Below are 21,457 nucleotides of genomic sequence, written 5' to 3' on the forward strand. Positions count from 1 at the left end.
TCAAATAGATAGTTGACATAAGTAGTTCACAACATCGTGGTCCAAGTTCTACCCTCTGAATAACCCATTAGACAACTTGACTCTCCTCCATTAATTCTACCATCATAATCTTTTGTGAACTGGTGGCCAGATTACTTGTATCTAGTGGCAGGATAGCGGAGCCGATGAAGGGCCATGATTTTCTGCTTGTGGGATGAAGAGCAGCTGCCGGTTGAAATTATTTTTGTGATTGCATTTTGAACTTACAGCAAAGGCATCCAAAGTCTAGAAAAAGCACTTTTAACATATGCATTATAAATGGGAAAAAAGGAAAACAATAATAGTACGTTCTGCTACACTGTTCAGTCTGCAAGTGACTGGAGGAAGGATATCAGCAGAGCACTGGTTATCAGTAGAGGTAATAGAGATTATCTAAATTAATGCACAAATCCAAGCCCCCTTCTGCCTATAACATATAAAAAACCCAAGCTAACTTAGAAACAAACCTCCATTTACACACACCCCTCTCCAATAACACACATTTTTAAATATGCAAGCTTACTTAAAAACCATGTTCACAGTCAGCTACTTTTCCCATTGAAATCCAGTGTTGGAATGCTTATTCTTACTTCCAGCTAACCTAACCCTCGTGACTATGCAAAGCCAGATTTGCAACATCAGAACAGCCTCTCTCCTGTAGTTTAGTGTTTACAGATTAGGCTGAGACTGGCAAGGCTCACAGGATAGTAAGAGGCAGTCTAAAGGTTAAAGGGACTTTTCTGGATCTCAAGACCAGTTCAGTTCACAGGGACAGAAAATTTGGGGATAGTTCTTATTCTACCCTAATGGACTCACCCATCCCAACATAAAAGCTGCAACTGCATTAGGACCTTTACTTTAAAAATGTTCTTCACAGTGTAACAGACATTCAATACTATGTACAAAAATGGTAAATAAATAATACTTAGCACTCATATAGCAGTGTCCAAATGTTAACTAAACCTCACAACAGGTTTTATGCACAGGGAAACCGGCACAGAGCGGTTCAATGATTTGCCCAAGGGCATAAGGTGAGTCAGTAGCAAAGCTAGGATTAGCATCGAAGAGCTGCTGCTTCAGAGTCTGAGGCTGACGTTACCAGATCCTGTGGCCCCTCTCAAAACTTACTTTTTCTGCTGACGTTACATTGGTGAGGTATTCCTTTTGTTTTCTTCCAACTGCCTCTTATGTTATATGTGGAAAACCATGTAGCATACACAGGACTTGGTTCATCAGGGTGCAATTTACACCTCCCTGAATCAGATAGTAGTGCTCGCATTTCCACCACCTGTTCTCTTTTAGGGTTTCCTCCAGGGGAGAGCAGCTTTAATTTATGGTTGACACTCACAGGAGTCCCGTGGCAGAGGCGTTACGGAGATGCCGGGATTCAACACATCCCCTGGCTAGCCCTGGCCTGTTTCCAGCCAGTGCCATTCATATGGGGCTGTCAGCCCAGTGAGGGCCCTCACAAGGGAGGGGAGCTTGCTTTCCACTGAGACAGCCTCCTCACAAGTCAAACTTTCTGTTGCTAGGATCCTTCAGTCTTATCCAGTATAGGCCTGAAAATGACCTGGGGCCTTTGTGGAGTCAATGGCCAAATTCCCACCAGTAGTGCAGGATGGAGCCCAAAGTCTGTAAAATTTCAGCTTGCAAATACCATTCAGTTCCCTGTTTACAGCTGTCTTTTCTGTTTATAATTTACTCGGAATGACATATCTGAATCAAGCCTCTCTCTGCCGTTTTAATGACTAGTTTTATTCTAATGAAACAGTGGGTTTGGAGTGGTGAACGTGACAGCAAGCCATTGCCACAAGGAAGAACCATAAATTACCTCATTACTGTTTCCCTGCAACTCTGAACACCACCACTAGCAGTTCCAATTGCCTCCTAATTGCATCATTCCCTAGCATCCTGGGGTTTAACTCAAAGAACAGCTAGTATTCACCTCTCAACCTTCATTTACAAGTACCCGAACCACCAGCTGCGTGTTGCTCTTCTTCTTAGGCTCCACAGGGTGATTAGCTAGCAAGTATTTTGATTTAAAGTTGTAGGTCAGAATGTACCAGGACTTCATAAACTGCTTGCAAGTGCTGAATTTTGTATAGTGGTATTTTCAAGAGAATGGTCATTAAGTTGCAAAGTGTTTGTTCGGGCAGATGCAGTGGTTTCCATGGCATGCTCACCAGAGGAGAAGCTCACCAGAAGGTTTTAAAAAAACAAAAAAAAAAGTAGCAATGCAGATAAGCCCATTGTAATGCAAGTCTCCTGCTTCTCCCACAAATGTACTGTGGATTTATTTTTGATTCTTGGAAGGGATGGTTTTGTTGAGCAATCTTTTTTTTTTTTTATTAATGCATTATCCAAAGCTCTAGGCACATACACAACTCTTTAACATACTTGAAAATGCAAATGGAGGAAAAATTCCAGGAGTTAACAGTGATGCCAAATTCTATGCTGATAAGAATGCACTTAACCTTTAACGACCGCAATGGGAGAGACCCATGAGCATCTAATGGCAGAATCTGATCCTCCAGGAGTTCGTTGTTGTGTGAATAGGGAAAATATTTTGCCAACACACATGCCTTTTAGAGAAAGGAAGAGGAAACATCAAACAGGAACACCCTGCAGTCTAGCTTGAGCTTCTGTCAGGATGCATGTGATGTGACGATGCGCTTGGTTTTGTTTGTTTTTAATTTTCATTCAAGCAGTCAGTCTCAATTAACAACTGTTCAGGCTTAAATCTGTTTTGCAAATTTTTGTGAAGTGAACAGCCACGGCAGATTTTCCTCATCTGTTTGTTAAGCATGTATGAATGCAAAACAGGATTTCCAACAGCAGAAAATAAAAAATGGGAGGGCTGATTTTAAGCCCTGGGTGCCTCAATGGGACAGCCCAATTCTGTATTTGTTTGCTCAAATAGCAACAGCCATGTAAGTGACCATTTCATTGCCATACACACCCAGGAAAGTTGACTAACTTACTGTAAAGGGCTCAAGTGCATTTCGTATTGGGACAACCATTGAAATTCAAGGAAACTTCCAGCTAAGATGATATTAATATCCAGACCACCTCTTAACTCACATCCTTATCACACACACACACATACACAGAGGGCCAAACCCTCAGTTCATGTAATTGATACCTAGGATGCTGCACCAGCTTTCACCAGCCAAAGTATCCAGCCCACTTAATGCACAACCACACAATCTCTGTCTCAGGTCTAACAAAGAACCTCCTGGGACTGCACACATCCCAGTTCCACACACCCATGCTCAAATGTAAACCCTTGTTTCCCCTCTCCTTCAGGTTAACTGCTTCCCCAAGGCTCCCTGCCAGTAATAAATGAGTCTTTAAGGCACTGTGCCCCTCTGAATAGTGGTAAAAGTTACCTTTTTAGGACAATAGCACATTACAATGATGTAACCCAATAGGTTTTACTATTTGCCTGAGAGTTCTGCCAGTCTTTCCTTGCAGTGCTAACGTGGGAACGGGGGACTCAGGAAAATACAGCCTCTTTTGCAACAGTGAATCGAATACAAATAAATAATTAAATAAATCTGTTCTCCGAAGTCTTCTGTATGACACTCTGGTTTTGGCTCCAATTGCCATAGCAACAAGAGTCCATCTCTTCAGAAAGCAGCCAACAGACTGAGAAAGGTCACCCAAGACCTTTAGAAGGAATCAGAAGCCGCCTGACATATAAGGTATCTCAGAGGGAGAGACAGAGAGAAAGAGTTGTGCTGACCTGGATCCAGGACAGGGGAAGAGAACAGCTACCCCCCATTAGTTTGTATTTTTTGTTTTGGTATTTTTGAGTTTACTGCTTATTTAGACTGTAAATTCTTCCAGACAGAAACTGTCTCTTAATATGTGTTTGCACAGTGTCCAGCACAATGAGGCCGCAATTCTGGTGGGAGGCTCTAGGTCCTCCTTCTTCCATTCCTTTCCATCAGCTCAGCAGCATTGATGGGACCAAATGAAGACTTCCCACCACCGTGTTTTGTGCCAGCTTCATTAATCTATGAACCCTTTTGTTCTATGTCATTCTTCACTGTTTCTATCCAACGCATCCTCAATCTTCCTCGACTGCTAGCTCTATGCTCTCTGGGGTGTATCACCATGTGTGGTATCCTTTCTGGGTCTATTTTTGACATGTGTCCAAACCCTCAGAGTTATCTTTCTTGAATCTTCTGTAACATCTTTATTTCTTGTCCTAACCACTTTCGTTTCACTTCCTTTTTTAATTTTCTGCAGTCTTGAAACTCTCAGTATTCCTTTGAGTGAGCTCATTTCTGTTTTTATCAAAATGGCTTTAGCCTTCCAGAGCTTACAGAGTGTTTTTAATGCAGTGGTGCCTCACTCAGTTCTTTTTACATCATCTTCACAATTCCCATTCTTCAATACTAGTCCTCCAAAGTTTACAAATATTTCCACTTGTTCTAGTTTTTTGTCTCTGACTTTGATCTTTACCTCTTCATCTGGTCTTCCAAGTGCCATAATTTTTGTCTGCTCCATGCCGATCTTCAGCCTGAATTTTCTGCTGTCTGGTCTACCCTGTCAGTTATTCTCTGTAAATCCTCATTAGACAATACTATGAGATCAACATCTTCAGTGAAGCTAAGGCGGTCCTCCCACTTCACATGACTCCTCCCATTTCATCTCTCAGTGCTACAGTCATTGCTGCTTCTAGTACCAAACTGAGCAAATCTGGTGATGGTGATAGCACACATCCTTGTCTGAACCATTCTGTCAGCTCCTTGCTACTCTCTCCACACTCATCGGCTAGTTGCAGATATTTTCGACTAGCTTCATCAGTTTCTCTGGGATGCCGTAGGTTCTCAAAACTTAACCCTTTTGGCCAAAGGCTGTGGCATCAAAAGCCTGTTTGAAGTCTATAAAGTTGTTAGAACACAACACAAACCTGTTATATGTGCTTCTCTGATTTCTGCCTTATCTCAAATAGCTGATCTATATTATACTTCATCCTGGTCTAAATCTGGTCTGTTTCTGTGCATGCACCGCTTCCACGTACCTCTTCATTCTCCTCTGGAACACCTTAGTGAATGCTTTTCATGGAGCAGTCAATAAGCTGATTCCTCTGTAAGTCTTGCACTCACTTTTATCTCCTTTTTCATAGATCAGCACTATTGTCGCGTTCCCCCATTCGCTCGGCACTTGGATCTTGTTTGTAAAGCTTGATGGATGTCGTGGGCATCGCCTTTACTGTGTCTCTCTGACCTGCTTGCAAGAGCTCTGCAGTTATCACTTCCTAGCGCTTTTTTTTTTTTCAAATTTTCTATGGAGACCTTTACTTATTCCGGCATCTGACCTCCCTTTTTAATACTGGGACTGGAAGCTTCTCCACGACCATTTCATCTGCTATGTTGAACAACTCTTCAAAATATTCTTTCCAATGCTCACTCTTTGCTTGTTCATTCTTAATTATTTGACTGCACTTGTCTTTCACTGCTGACATCTTCAATTCATGTATTTCACTCAGTTCTCTTATCTTGCAGTGCAGCCCATGTCCCATTTCTCAGGTATTCTTCTGCTTCTTTACAGTGTTTGCATCTACTGTTGTTTCTGTCTCTCTCTGCTGTTTTATCTCTCAGTTCAGTCTATTGTACTGAGCTTTCAGACTTGTGTCTTCCTTTTTATTCTCTTTCACTTGCTATGCTGGTGACTCAACAGTAGCACTTCATTCGTTCTCCACCTTGGTTTTGGTCTTGTAGCCCAAAGTTTGTTCAGCCGCTCTCATTATCCCATTATTTACACTGTTCCATGCCTCTTCAATGTTCATTTCTTCTTTCACCAGAAACGCGATATTTTTCTGCATAGCGTCTTTGTATTCTTTCCTGATATCTGGCTCTTCCAATTTGTCCAAGTCATAGATCTTATTTCTTGGCACTTTTTTGGTTGCTTTCAGCCTCATCGATGCCAGCACTAATTTTTGATCCAATCTGATATTGGCCTCAAATGGTCTGCATAACAGCACACTTGCTTTCTGTCTGCAATTCACCAATACAAAGTCTATCATGTTCTTCAAGTACCCATCAGGCGTTATCTAAGGCTTTGTCTATACTGGCAAGTGAAAGACAAAACTTTTGTTGTTCAGCGGTGTTAAACTCCCCCCCGCCAAAAGACAAAAGTTTTGTCAACGACAAGTGCTGATGTGAACAGCGCTTTGTGGTAGGAGCGCTCTCCTGCCAACAACACTAACTCGGGTTGTTAGGGGTGGAACCAAACAGTAGCTACACTGCACACCTTTGAGCGGCACGGCTGTAGCAGCACAGTCATGTTGCTAAAAGCTGCATAGTGTAGACATAGCCCAAGTTCACTTTCTGTGAGGCTTTCTTTGTTGAAATAGCAGCTTTGTCATCACCAGTTTTTTGCTTAGAAATTCAGTAACCTGTCTCCGCTTTCATTTTCTTCACTGAGTCCAAAACTGCCTGTTGCTCCAGCCCAGGAATTCCAGTCCCGTTCCATTTTTACATTGAAATCTCTCATCACCAATAACATATCTTGTCTTGCAACTTCTTGTATTACTTCCTGTAGATCGTTAGAAAATGTGTCCATTTTTTCCTCCGAGTGCATCTAGCACCTAGTGTAATGCAAATACCTAAATAGCATTAAAGTGGTGAATGAGATGTGTGGGGGTAAACATATGTTAAAGAAAGGTACCATAACTGGGCATTTCCTTAGTTTTAAAGTGGGGGATAGCTCAGCGGTTTGAGCATTGGCCTGCTAAACCCGGGTTTGTGAGTTCAATCTTTGAGGGGGCCATTTTGGGATCTGGGGCAAAAATTGGGCATTGGTCCTGCTTTGAGCAGGGGGTTGGACTAGATGACCTCCTGAGGTCCCTTCCAACCCTGATATTCTATGAAAGATGTTAGTGGGCAGGTATTGCCTTTGAGCAACCTTGACTGATTTTTAACAATTTATTTTTCTTGGTGGAATTTAGAGCAGAATTATTGTCTTCATAGTCCCCCCCTTTCCTTCTATAAATCACATCAGCACATCCACACATAGAATTTCCTCCAACTGTTGTAATACTAGGGCATTGTGTGTCCTCCAAGACACCCTGTACACAGTTCCTGGAAATTTTTAAGTTGTACATACAGATTACATGGGAGAGATGCACAAAGACTCTTTGCCCCTCCATTAAGATTGTTATTTACACTTGCATGTAGGATATCATACACCTAATTTTTTAACATTATTTTCCAGAAAGAGTTGAAAAACCATCTGTGGTAGAAAAATCAACCACGGTTTTAACTCCAGAGAGGTATAAAGGTCCTGTCCAAGGCAAAATCCTGCTACAAACTTAATTATGGAGCCACTATCTCGGTCTCCATGATAATCCATGGAAAGGTTTAACCTTGAAACAGTGCAGCCCAGCCCTCTAACATGAATGAATGATAACAGTGACCAGCTTGAAACTTCAATGTATTTTCCACAGGAGCGAATTCCAGAGGTGAGAGCCAGCTATTGAGAAGCTCCTGTTCCCCAGTTAGCTCCTTGATGATCCATACAGTGGTCCTATAGCTGTTTTAAAATGCCTACGTGGGCACTAAAATGTAGGATCTGCATATCCTATTGGTGCCTCAACTAACATTTGAAGAGTAGGCCTACAATAGAAGAGCCAGGACATAAATCACCTTTCCAAAGATGCCAGTCTTAGAGTTCCATTATTCCCATGTCAATAACAGAGCATTAGCAATAATTTTCACTTGAATTTTATTCATTCAACAGCAAATGCTGTTATGGTTGAAAATGGAAATTTGGCATCAGTGAAAGAGGTAGGACAAGATGAGACACATACTGCCCAAACTTCAGTGGTTGGCACAAATGCTTTCAAATTCCACCTTATATGGGCACATTTAACCACTTTAGAAATGAAAGACAACCAAGGTATTACCCTGCCTTTTCATCAAGCTGTTTCATCTCCATAGGGGGAATGCATATTTACATGATAAATGAGGCTTCTACTAAAGCATAATATATTTATGCTATATCTCAAGCCACCGGCACAGTATCATTCAGGCAAGCTCTGCAGCAGAAAATAAATGCCAAATCTCGGCAGTAAAGAAGTGTAAAAACTAACTGATAAACTGCATATGGACCCCTGAGAATTCAAATGTGAGGAGATTTCATACAGCTGAAATTACACGCTGTATCTCTGTAATTTATAGAGGGATTTAAAATGTGGGTTGATTTTTGTTAATAATGGTTCCTGGAGCCAAGAAACCAAAAGGAAAACCATCTCCATTATATTATATATATATATATACACACACATATACATATTATCTTTCCATTAGGGCAAGAATGTAAGAGAGAGAAATGTTATATTGATATTATTCCTCTTTGTCTCAACCAGGCCAGACAGGGAATTAATGTATTACTAATGCAGACTGACCTATTGACTCGTCACTCCAGAATTCAAACCTCAAAGGCAAGGGCTATAATGAGTGTTGTGTTCTCAGGCTAGTTCCTTCCAGACAACATTCAGCCCTGTGAATGTTTCACAAGCCCATCCGTGTATAAAGCAAGTGCTTCTCCTGGCACAGGTATTGTTCCACATGTGTCCGAGGTGAGTCATATACAACAGCTCTGCTGCATGGAGGTGTAAGCATTGTCCTGGCTTAAGATAGCTGAAATAGTTGTTGAAATTACACCCATCTGTCTGCCTGCCAACACAGCGTCTGCTTAGCGGATTAATAAAGTGAATGAAGTAGAGAGTGAGCAAGTTCGCTGCACTTTGACAAGAACAGAAAGTTTTCAAATCATCTTTATGTGGAGGCCAGGGTCTGACTGCACAGCAGCTCTGAAGGCCAATCACCATGGTCAGTGCCAGATAACACCGCTAGTTATCACTTGTGAATTCAAGATTAAAGCATGACCTTCTGAGAGTAAAATGATTCCCCTGCTGCCTAGCGGCAGCTTCAGTCCAGAGAACATCCCAGTCTTTCTCTAATTGGATCGCCTCCTATTTTTAAAGTTTTGTATTTGCAACCAATACTGTACAGCTAATATCTCAGACACCTACAGTGGCTGGAAGTCCTAATGAGAAATTCAGGGCCAGCACCTGGCCTGTCAGGTAGATTGCTAACCAATACCTACTGATTAAAGAAGAAAAGAAAAAAAAAAAGAAAAGTCTGTTGGTAAAAATAAAGGTATCAGTCAGGAGGGCAGGATAATTTAGAAAAACAACTTCCTTACTGATGTTTCTAGACTCCATCAACACATTTAACAGGTACTGGAAATAGTGACTTTTCATTTTTGATAGTTGCAGCAGTGGAGTTAAAAAATGGCATCCGATCATGCATAAAAGATGTAAGAATTCACATCCACTGCGAAGTGACCATTTTCAAGACTCTTAGAAAGGTCATCTGGATTGATTGGTTCAGACAGTGTTGCCAAGCTGACAGCCACAGCCCCCCTCCACTTTGCAGACAGCCATGAGGGCCCGACCTGCTTTTCATTATTGCCTCACAGTGGACAGGCTGAAAGGACAGTGTGATGTTTAGTGCTGCGTGATATGGCATGCAAGCTCCTCCATGCTGATTGCAAGTTCTGCAATCATACCTTGAGTTACCTGGCGATGCTGCATCTCACTCCTGGATTGGACACATGTTCACCTACCACAGTGCCAGAGGCCAAGTAAGTACATCTATAGATAAACACCCACAATTCCCTTAACTCTCCCCAGAAATGCACCATTTCTAGAATAATTTCATTGCCTTTCCTACTTCCAGCTGTTACGTCAGTGTTAGTTTGAGACAAGAGGTCGGGAGACGGTTGAATGGTTGAACAATGAATTGAGGGCCTTGTGCATGTTGACAGGTGCAGTCAAATGAACTAACCATTCTTACTGGGCTGCTGTTTGAGGTTTCATCAGTAAAGTGGTGTCATCAAATGTGAGTAAGGACTGGACAGTTTATAACAATTCCATGACCACAGAGACTTCAGTTGTCTACTATTCCCAGATGTCATGGCCAAAGGGTCACACCTGGTGAGAAAACTCTGGATCTTCAGCTTTAAAAAAATTGAAGTCTCTATTCCTTGACCTAAAAGAGAATCCCTGATAGCTCTGTAATTAGGGCTTCTAGTGTCTATAGGCCAGCCACTAGAGGGCAGCAGTTTGCCATTTTCCCATAGAAGGCTGTGGGTACAACTAGTTGGTACATTGTAATTTTGGGTGACAATCCTGCAATTCATTGCATGCAGGAGAATGGCTGCACCCACGCAGAGTCCCACTTATGTCAGCAGGGCTCCACACAGGCTCAGTGAGCTGTTTACATGCCTCAAATTGCAGGATTTGGGATTGCAGAGATTGGCACATTTCATGGTCAAAAACTGAGCACCTGGAACTCACGGAATAAGATTATAATTATTTCAGTTTAAATAACAACTAAACAAATACCTATCAAGGCTCTAAGTGCCCTAATGTATCATTAACAATACAATTACATTGCAGCAGCACTAAAATGATCCATTCAACAGGGAATCAGCCAGTCAGCCATCTATAAAAACTCAGACCTCTCCAAAAATCCTACCAAACAGATTTCACAACGGAATGTTCTTCAGATGGGCTATAGCCTTAATTTCCAGTGTCTTTGCCTCCATTTATCTATCTTTTAGACTGGAAACTCTTTACTGCACAGATGGGTCCTGTATGGCCCCAAACACATTGTCAGTGCTTAATAAATGATTACCTAAATATGTAGAAAGATACAACAATTAAAATTGGGTATTTTCTACCACTGAAGAATGATTAACATCTTTGACAGATGTGAATGTTGTGGTATGCTAGTAATACATTTCATGGCAGACACACACACATAAATAGTACCCAGTCAGACTACTGATTAGTTTTTTGAATGAAATTCATTAAAAAGACAACATTCCAACTTCCATATGGTTAATGCTATAATTCAAAACACTAGAGTAGCTCTCTGTTGAGAAACTGCCTGTAGGCATTTTAAATTCCATAGACAAATGTTATTGTCTAAATGCACAGTAGGACCAAAAAAAAAAGAAAAAATGAGCTGAATGCATTTCAGTTCTTCTAGCATGAAAAAAATAAAGTAGAAGCCCCACCTCAATCTTTACACATACTGCAGAGGAACTTGTATCTGAGTGGGAAACCACATCTATTATAAGCACTAAGTAAATGAGTGATCTCTGAATGCTACCTGTACGTTAGAACTAGATCATGGTTTTGTTTTTTCCATTTAGAAAGAGTCCAGAGTGAAGTTCTTCATATTTTCATCATCCAGTAGCATCTAGAGGCCTCATCATGCTCAGGGTAGGAGACCCTCCCTTTCCTGAACAGCTTCCACCCTAAACAGACAAGAGAGAGAAAGGTTTCAGAGTAACAGCCGTGTTAGTCTGTATTCGTAAAAAGAAAAAAGAAAAGGAGTACTTGTGGCACCTTAGAGACTAACCAGTTTATTTGAGCATGAGCTTTCGTGAGCTACAGTTCACTTCATCGGATGCATAGCATATCGTGGAAACTGCAGAAGACATTATATACACACAGAGACCATGAAACAAAACTTCCTCCCACCCCACTGTCCTGCTGCTAACAGCTTATCTAAAGTGATCATCAAGGAAGGCCATTTCCAGCACAAACCCAGGTTTTCTCACCCTTCCCCCCCCCCCAGACACACATACAAACTCACTCTCCTGCTGGTAATAGCCCATCCCTCTTTGAAACCTCTCTTTATAATGCGCATGATAATCAAGGTGGGTCATTTCCAGCACTAATCCAGGTTTTCTCACCACCACCACCCCCACACACACACACCCCCCTCCAAAAACCACACACACAAACTCACTCTCCTGCTGGCAATAGCTCATCTTACAATGTGCACAGCAATAATCCAAGTTTAACCAGAACGTCTTGGGGGGGGGGGTTTGTAGGAAAAAAACAAGGGGAGATAGGCTACCTTGCATAATGACTTAGCCACTCCCAGTCTCTATTCAAGCCCAAATTAATAGTATCCAATTTGCAAATGAATTCCAATTCAGCAGTTTCTCACTGGAGTCTGGATTTGAAGTTTTTTTGCTTTAAGATAGCGACCCTCATGTCTGTGATTGCGTGACCAGAGAGATTGAAGTGTTCTCCGACTGGTTTATGAATGTTATAATTCTTAACATCTGATTTGTGTCCATTTATTCTTTTACGTAGAGACTGTCCAGTTTGACCAATGTACATGGCAGAGGGGCATTGCTGGCACATGATGGCATATCTCACATTGGTGGATGTGCAGGTGAACGAGCCTCTGATAGTGTGGCTGATGTTGTTGGGCCCTGTGATGGTGTCCCCTGAATAGATATGTGGGCACAGTTGGCAACGGGCTTTGTTGCAAGGATAGGTTCCTGGGTTAGTGGTTCTGTTGTGTGGTATGTGGTTGTTGGTGAGTATTCGCTTCAGGTTGGGGGGCTGTCTGTAGGCAAGGACTGGCCTTTCTCCCAAGATTTGTGAGAGTGTTGGGTCATCCTTCAGGATAGGTTGTAGATCCTTAATAATGCGTTGGAGGGGTTTTAGTTGGGGGCTGAAGGTGACGGCTAGTGGCGTTCTGTTATTTTCTTTGTTAGGCCTGTCCTGTAGTAGGTGACTTCTGGGAACTCTTCTGGCTCTATCAATCTGTTTCTTCACTTCCGCAGGTGGGTATTGTAGTTGTAAGAATGCTTGATAGAGATCTTGTAGGTGTTTGTCTCTGTCTGAGGGGTTGGAGCAAATGCGGTTGTATCGCAGAGCTTGGCTGTAGACGATGGATCGTGTGGTGTGGTCAGGGTGAAAGCTGGAGGCATGTAGGTAGGAATAGCGGTCAGTAGGTTTCCGGTATAGGGTGGTGTTGATGTGACCATCGTTTATTAGCACTGTAGTGTCCAGGAAGTGACGTTCTGGTTAAACTTGGATTATTGCTGTGCACATTGTAAGATGAGCTATTGCCAGCAGGAGAGTGAGTTTGTGTGTGTGGTTTTTGGAGGGGGGTGTGGGGGGGTGGTGGTGAGAAAACCTGGATTAGTGCTGGAAATGACCCACCTTGATTATCATGCGCATTATAAAGAGAGGTTTCAAAGAGGGATGGGCTATTACCAGCAGGAGAGTGAGTTTGTATGTGTGTCGGGGGGGGGGGGGGGGGGAAGGGTGAGAAAACCTGGATTTGTGCTGGAAATGGCCTTCCTTGATGATCACTTTAGATAAGCTGTTAGCAGCAGGACAGTGGGGTGGGAGGAAGTTTTGTTTCATGGTCTCTGTGTGTATATAATGTCTTCTGCAGTTTCCACGATATGCTATGCATCCGATGAAGTGAACTGTAGCTCACGAAAGCTCATGCTCAAATAAACTGGTTAGTCTCTAAGGTGCCACAAGTACTCCTTTTCTTTTTTCTTTTTAAGAGAGAGAAAGAAAAACAAAGGATGGGAGGGCGGGGGGAAGAGTTGAAGCAACAGCAAATCAGTGACAGAGAGAGGAACAGAACCTTATCCTCCCCAGTCCCAGGCCAGCATACTGTCCATTGGAACTCATGGCCTCACATGGTAAGGCTTTAAGCACATAGACTAAGCTGTGAATAGCAGTGCACACCAGAGTGCTGCACTGTAACTCCCCCATGTGGATGCTGTGGGAGTGAACTTAAAGGTCTCAAGTTCACACATGAGTGCGAACCAGGAATCTTGAAGTTCGTGCCCACAACATCCGTGCAGAGGAGTTACAGTGAAGCATTTTGGAGCACGCTGCTCTTCACACACCCCATGCTCCCAACTGCAGGGCAGTGTACAGAAGCCTCAGGCTGCATGTAAACAAGATACATTAGCCAGGTGTTAACACTGTTTCTCGGGTTTTACTTAGATTTCAAGCTCTTTAGGGCAAGAATCCTCTTTTTATTAGATGTTGCCTAGCACAATGAGGCCCTGATCCCTACTTGAGGCTTCTAGATACTGTTACAATAAGAACAAGATATAATAATTATAATACTGCCCGTGGCAGTGAGTCTAGAGGTCTTAATCTCTGGTTGTGGCAAGGGAACTAAGGGACCACAGCCATAAAAAGGAGTAATTGTTGTAGGAAAGGAAGAAGGTGAAGTTAGGCAGAAGAGTGGTAACATGCTGCCACTAAGGGTAGACTTGGAAGGTGCGTAATTTGCTCTGTAACTGTTAACATTTTAAGATATTTGTTATACTTCATGGCTGGTAGCACTTTAAAAAATGGTTGAAAATATATGGTTAGATATAGGGATATTCAGAATCAAACTAATCTTTGGTCTGACTCCCTTGGAATTAAACCAAGGATGAATTTGTAGCATAATTTACACAGAAAAATTACAACCAATCATAATAAAGAGCTGACTGTCAACAGTATTACTGATTTCTTCTAATGTATGTCACCAGAAAGTTTATAACTGGTTATGCTCACCGGACTCCTAATTTATTTGTCTGGCCATTGACAGGCATCATCAGAGCCTAAGAAATCATTTTAAATACTTTGCAGACTATTTGTGAACATTTGTCAAACAGATCACAGTTTCTCATTTATTCATTATTTGAATTTCTTCAGCAAACAGTCCTTTTTTTGAAGATCATTTGTGAATGGTTTGTTGTAGATGTTCACAATTGGCTGATCCCTGCTGATTAGTTACAAAAGTCACATGGTATTGTGTATTCACTGACTAGATGATTTTTGTAACAGAATTTAATATTTTACGACTTTGTCAGATTTGAGCTTGGAATTTAGTTTTAAAAGCTTCAAGCTTTTTTTGTAACACTTTTGCAGAAATCAAAAATATGTTTTAAGTGAAATTTAAAATTTTGAAAAAACTATTTATGGAAATGGTTCTGCAGTATTCATCCAGCTGTAGTCATAATAGACCTTTTCCAAGCCCATCAGTTGCTTGCTTCTCTCAAATGTATTTAAAGTTAGTCCATGTCAATGTTAGTTGTACATAAAATGGATATTAGTGGTTCTACTCCGCTTTTCAAATTCACTCAAGAGTGTCGTTGACTTGGCAGGTCACTTGAAATGTGCTGTTAAATCTATTTACATTTGCAACACCTTTAAATCATACACTGTACCTGTCAGCGGAGGTTTTCAATTTGGTGCTAGCAAAAAAGAATTGCTATTGACATGCCATCTGAAACACTGTATTGCTTCGGGATAAAGAATGTCAAAGATTATCAGCTAAACTCCTTAGCTGGGATACCTGAGAGTGAGAAAACATATATAACAAAAAAAAAAAAATTGGTTGCCATGGAACCTGCAGGAGCTTCCAAGGGAGAAAACAATTCACACACACACACAAAACTACTGAACTTTGTTGATGCTCACACCAAATAATTCCAGAATCATGCCTTCATTAGTCAAGCACTTTAATTAAATGTCAGTTGACACCCTTCTTACATCTCCAGCAAACAGACTGAGCAGATGTAAAATTTAATGTGCTTTTAAGTCACACAAAATTAAGGTCCAGAATTAAATCTACAAAGCCTAATGGAAAACATGTTGAGAACAAACAAGACCTCCTTGTTAATCAGGTTTTTTTTTTAAAGTCAAATCTTAAGAACCAGAATAAATATTTAACCATTAAACCAATCAGTAAAAACACAGTTTACTGTGATTACGGTATACTTTAAAAAAAACTCCTCCTGCTGAGCCACGAGAAAGGAGATGTTTGAGAGTAGCAGCCATGTTAGTCTGTATTCGCAAAAAGAACGAGGAGTACTTGTGGCACCTTAGAGACTAACACATTTATTTGAGCATAAACTTTCGTGAGCTATGAATGCATCCAATGAAGTGAGCTGTAGCTCATGAAAGCTTATGCTCAAATAAATGTGTTAGTCTCTTAGGTGCCACAAGTCCTCCTGCTCTTTTTGAGAAAGGAGATGAAATTGATGCACAAATGTTTTTTCAGCAGTCTATAAAAGAATGCTTATATCACAAGACATCTACATGCTTTTATGTTTAGCTGTGTATTCATTTTGTGAACAGATTCATCTGTTAAACACTGAGCTGGCTCTTTGATACACAGATGGTCTAACAGAAACTGTGCAAAACAGCTTCGGAGTCTACAAAAAACTACTTTAAAATCATATGGAGTCAGAGTTAGGCATCCTTAAAAACAATGGCCTGTAGGCAGGATGATAACCATCCTGGACAGGATACTGCATTTTTGAGCCTGTCAAGCACAAGACATCTTTATGATTTTCTCAATCTCTCTCTGTTGCCAGTCAGTATAAACCTACTACAAGAGTCCTTGAAGATTGACAACAGAGCTCATGGATGTCATGGGGAAAGCGCTGAGATGACACAATACTGACATGGACTCAATAACCAGTGACAATCTCCCAGTGATCAAGTGGAAACCTAGAAGAGCTAACCCATGGTCATGCTGAAGTCAGGATTTTCAGGATCATCAGTTATTTTCATTATTGTCATGTTGGTTTAAGGTCTTGTCCAAGATAGTCTACCAATAGCTTACCAGCATTTTTTTAAAGGAGCTCTCTGCTTTGGTAAATATTTAGGTAGCTCCAGATATGCCCCCTGTGATGCTGGCAGACCCGCTGCCAGCTCTTGCCAAGAGTGTGGGCGTCAGCTGAGCACTGACAAATTCATAGCTGGAAACCAGACCAGCTTGCCTGTATGTTAGTATCTCTATTTTACAGATGGGCAACTGAGGCAAAGAGATTAAGGGGTAGATTTCCAAAGGCGCAGACAGCATTTAGGCATCTAATTCCCACGTAATTCAATGGACATTAGGTGCCTAAATACTATTGGTGCCTTTGAAAATCTACCTCAAAGTGACTTGCCCAACGTCGCAAAAGAAATGTGGTTCAGAGCCAGGAAATGCACCCCTCTTTAATCACAAGGCCATTGTTTCTGTCTGGTGCCAGGCAGTGGGGAAGAGGCACACTGTGGCCAAGGAGAGCACACTTTAAAAAATGAAAAAGAAAAGTGGTGCGTTTTAGACACAAAAGGTGAAATTCAGCTTTGATGGAAACAGACTAACCTGAATTTTCCCTGAATATCAATAAAAATTTCCTGGACAACAAGGCTGTGAAATAATTTCCCCAAGGAAAGTGGGAAAGTCCCATTATTTTCCAGAATGTAATAACTATAATAGACACAGCACTAGAAAATATACTGTAGGGAACAAACCTGCACTGTCAAGGAGATGGACTGGATGTTCTAATAAATCTTCTTCATCTCTAACTTCCATGATTATTAGATTCCCTCCACCCTCCCAATGGAGGTTCTCTCTTAAGTTAAACAGCTCCATATTTTTGCACATACCCATTGTTCCCAGTCAGCTGCTATAAATCTGTTCTGTTATAAACAGAATATATTTCTCTTCTACCTGTATGCCTCATACTCTAATTCACTCTCCACGGACTTTAAATGAAACATTATGACAATGCTACAAAAAAGAAAAGATTCATCTCAGGAAATTAACAAAAATTTACTTTGGATTAAAATAAAATCTACATTAGCTATTTTATTTTTTGTAAAGATTTGTGTTCCCCCCTCCCTTACAGTAAAGCCTTTTATTTAGTACAATTGCCATTAGCATCCAAAGGAGTTCGGGGCGGGGGGAATACAAGAATCAGCTCAGAAGGAGTTTAAACAAATGTGGATAACAGATTGTCTTCTTTGGTTTATTTATTTAGAGGAAGCATCCAATGGATTTCGTTTAGCATCTCTTGATGACTAAATTACAATCAAACATCTATTTTAAAACCTCAAAAAATGAAAATGTTAAAGGGTAGAAAGAAATCAGAACTCCCTCTGTGTGTGTGGCCTATTACAGAGAGAGAGAGAGAGAGCGCCCTGATTAATATTTGTAGATGTGGCAGATAATCACTAATGATAAATTATAGTGCTGGGCATTCATTGGTCTCAATGGGAAAAGTGTCAAGACAGAGACTGTATGCCCCATTTTTGGATGGTAGCTATGTTAAAGAGCATGGATTCACTTGGGCAGATTTTCAAAAGAGCTCAGAATCCTACAATGCTGAGCTCTGTTAAAAATCTGGTCAACATTTTGGTGCCTATATGGGAGCTGAGCTCTTTTGGGAATATGGCCCCTAGTGTCAAATTCATCCCTGCACAGCACATGGCTACCACAACACATCCCATCTCGGCCCTTATGGGATTTAAATAGGGTACAGGCTTTATATTGATTGACTGCACAGGGCTGAATTTCACCCTTAAATTTTGTGTGAATTATATTGCTCATAAAGAGTGAGTGACAAATAGCAGTACACAGCCTTTCCCAAGCAGCTCTGCCAATACTCCTCAGTCTTAATCTGCAATAGCCCAGTTAGTCTCTGAGCCAACAACTCCGTGAAATTGTAACGTGATGTAATGTTACAAATACCAATCTGAGACCACCATCCTCACTTAACTTGCTTTAGAGATCCCTTGAAACAAAACCTGTTTCAAGTCTCACTCACTCTCTCTTGCGACACACCAGCTTTGCTGAAATCCGTGTCCAAACTTCTTTGATTAATAGATTTTGAGGTCAGTCAGACACAAGTTATTGAGCTCAATACGGGGGGTAACTGTGAAAGTCTATGGACTCTGTTATGCAGGAGTAGGGTGACCAGATGTCCCGATTTTATAGGGACAGTCCTGATATTTGGGAATTTTTCTTATATAGGCACCTATTACCCCCCACCCACGTCCCGATTTTTCACACTTTTTAATTGGTCACCCTATGCAGGAGGCCCAGCTATATGACCTAATGGTCCCTTCTGGCCTTAAACTCTATGCAGAGACCATTATGACCATCTAGTCTGACCTCTTTGGTCCCCTTTCTAAGTTTGTATTCCATCATTCACATAGCTAAGGAAAGGTGTTATACCACCCCCTATGTGTGTAAGAACACACTTCTGAAAGCAGTAAGTATACGGAGAGGCAAGCCAGTTTAGCACCAAAAACAGAAGTAGGATTATCCAGTAATAAAGAAGTCAGTATAATGAAAAGTTAATTGTGGTGGTTTAAGTATTTACAAGATCGTTTCATTATTTTCTGTGGAGAAAAAAAAAAAGCAACAAGGAGAGAAACTGTATGTGATTGATTTCAATGACCCACTCTGTTTCCTTCTGTACCAAATGACGTAGAATGCTACACACCTATGTTGCTGCTGCAGATAGGAGAATAACAGATCTGTATCGAGTCTCCCAACAGCAGACAGTGTAAGTAAACAAACACATAGGAAACAATGACAAGTTGGAAAAGTAAATGAGGGGGAAAACATCCATAGTTATGTAACATTTTGTTTAGAGGATTAATTGGGATAGACTGAGAAGGATAAAGTGAATGTGTGAGAGCTACAGTTTTAATTGAGAAGACTTTCTCCAGGGCAGAGAACTAAGCTAAAACCATCTGTCCAGTTTCAGTGTTGGTTTGCTAAGGAAATGATTAAAACATTTGGGGATTAAAATCAAAACTGGGAATCAAGAAGGAAGCCCGGACAAAAATATTTTGGTTTTGATTTCAACCCAGTAATTTAAAGTCGGGGTGGGAGGGGAGAAGTTTAGAAACATGTTTCCCCACACACACACTCTCATCTCCAATAAAAAGAAAAGGAGTACTTGTGGCACGTTAGAGACTAACAAATTTATTTGAGCATAAGCTTTCGTGAGCTACAGCTCACTTCATCAGCTGTAGCTCACGAAAGCTTATGCTCAAATAAATTTGTTAGTCTCTAACGTGCCACAAGTACTCCTTTTCTTTTTGCAGATACAGACTAACACAGCTGCTACTCTGTCACCTCCAATAGAGACCATGGCCAGCCACTGCGAGAAAACATCCAAGCATGTTTTGTGTCAGCTGACTCGGGCTCACAGGACTTGGGCTGCGGGGATCTAAAATCACAGTGTAGATATTCAGGCTTAGGCTAGAGCACAGGTTCTGGGACCCCAAAAGGGCAGAGTGTCCCAGAGCCTCCAGCCTGAGCCCGAATGTCTACACTGTAATGTTATAGCCCCGCAGCCTGAGCCCTGCACACCAGAGTCAGCTGACGGGGCCAGCTGCAGTATTGCAGCGTAGACATATCCTGAGAAACGGAGTGAGAACATTAAACACAAGAGGGGCATTGTTGAGCAAAACATCTGGGTCAGCCAGAGGTCAAAGGGAAACAAGGAAGGAGATGAAACAGTATTGAGAAAAGCTGGTGAGGTCAACAACAACTTCATATGGATGGGACTTTAAAGGGCTAGATGCCAGGTACTGCAGCGAGGGGGATGCTTTAGCCACTGTCATGGTGAAGGAGAGAAAATGATCACATTGGCCTTCTCAGGACATTTGATAAGATACCCAGTGAATTTTCAATGCTTCACAAAACTGTATGGTACACAACTACTACTAATAGCTCTGTGTTAATCATAGAATCCAAGAGCAGTAGGGCCGCCAGGGACCTTAGGCAACCATCTAGTCCAGCCGCCTGCAGTGAGGAAGGGTGAAATACACCTCATGAATTATACCTAGTGGAAATATTAATTAAATGCCCTAATGCACTGAGGAAATAATGAACTTCAGGGGGAAAAAAAGAGGGGTTACCCATACTCCCTATGCTTAATTCACTCCCTACGTAGTTTTTATTCTACGATATCCATCTATTCCACATGAGGGGTTGCAAGAAGTTTGCCTCACCTATCAGTGGCATAAAAGGAGAGAAGGGACATGGCAGAGGGATATGGCAGGGCAGCGCTCCACAATGCCTCAGTCATACAGTGCTTAAAGTTAGAGCGGCTCCTGTGCGGCTCTAGCTTGTCCCAGCACTGGGCAGCTGAGGATTAGGTTGCTGCAACTGGTTCCCAACACCCCTCCTGTGCCTGAGCCAGGCTTTCTGGGGTAGGGAGTCAGGCTCCCTCAGGTGGGGTAGAGAATCTGCCCTTATGCCTTTTTGGGGGGCGGGGGGGGGGGGGAAACACACCTTAGAGCTAAAAACCAATGGCTACTTATTGTGCAGGCACCAGGCTGTTTGCCTAGGCTAACCACTCACAACAGTATTAATGTAGATTTGTATAAAAGGTAGCTACAGGGACAATTATAAGACACTTCAGAACATCTTCATTATAACCACTGCAATCGTACTGCACAGCGTTCACGTCGCATTCTCCATCAGTACCCGGCCAAAGTCGAGGAAGCTAGTGATCCAACCAGCGGACTAAATTCAGTGACCAAATGCACGTTGCACATAAGTGGCGGGTATCCTCAGCCTCCCCTGGCACGGCAGCTGCGGCTGGATGCCTGGTTTCAGGTTTGGTGGGGGAAGTTTTTGCTTTATTATGCCCCATGCAGATTCGAGGGCAGCTGAGGAGACAGTATCTGCTACTCAGCTTCCTGGGTTCATCATTAATCTCCCTGGACTCCAGAGAGATTACTGATGAACCCAGGAAGCTGAGTAGCAGATACTGCCTGCTCAGC

This window comes from Natator depressus, chromosome 3 (assembly GCF_965152275.1).
Source record: "Natator depressus isolate rNatDep1 chromosome 3, rNatDep2.hap1, whole genome shotgun sequence".
NCBI classification, from domain to species: Eukaryota; Metazoa; Chordata; order Testudines; family Cheloniidae; genus Natator; species Natator depressus.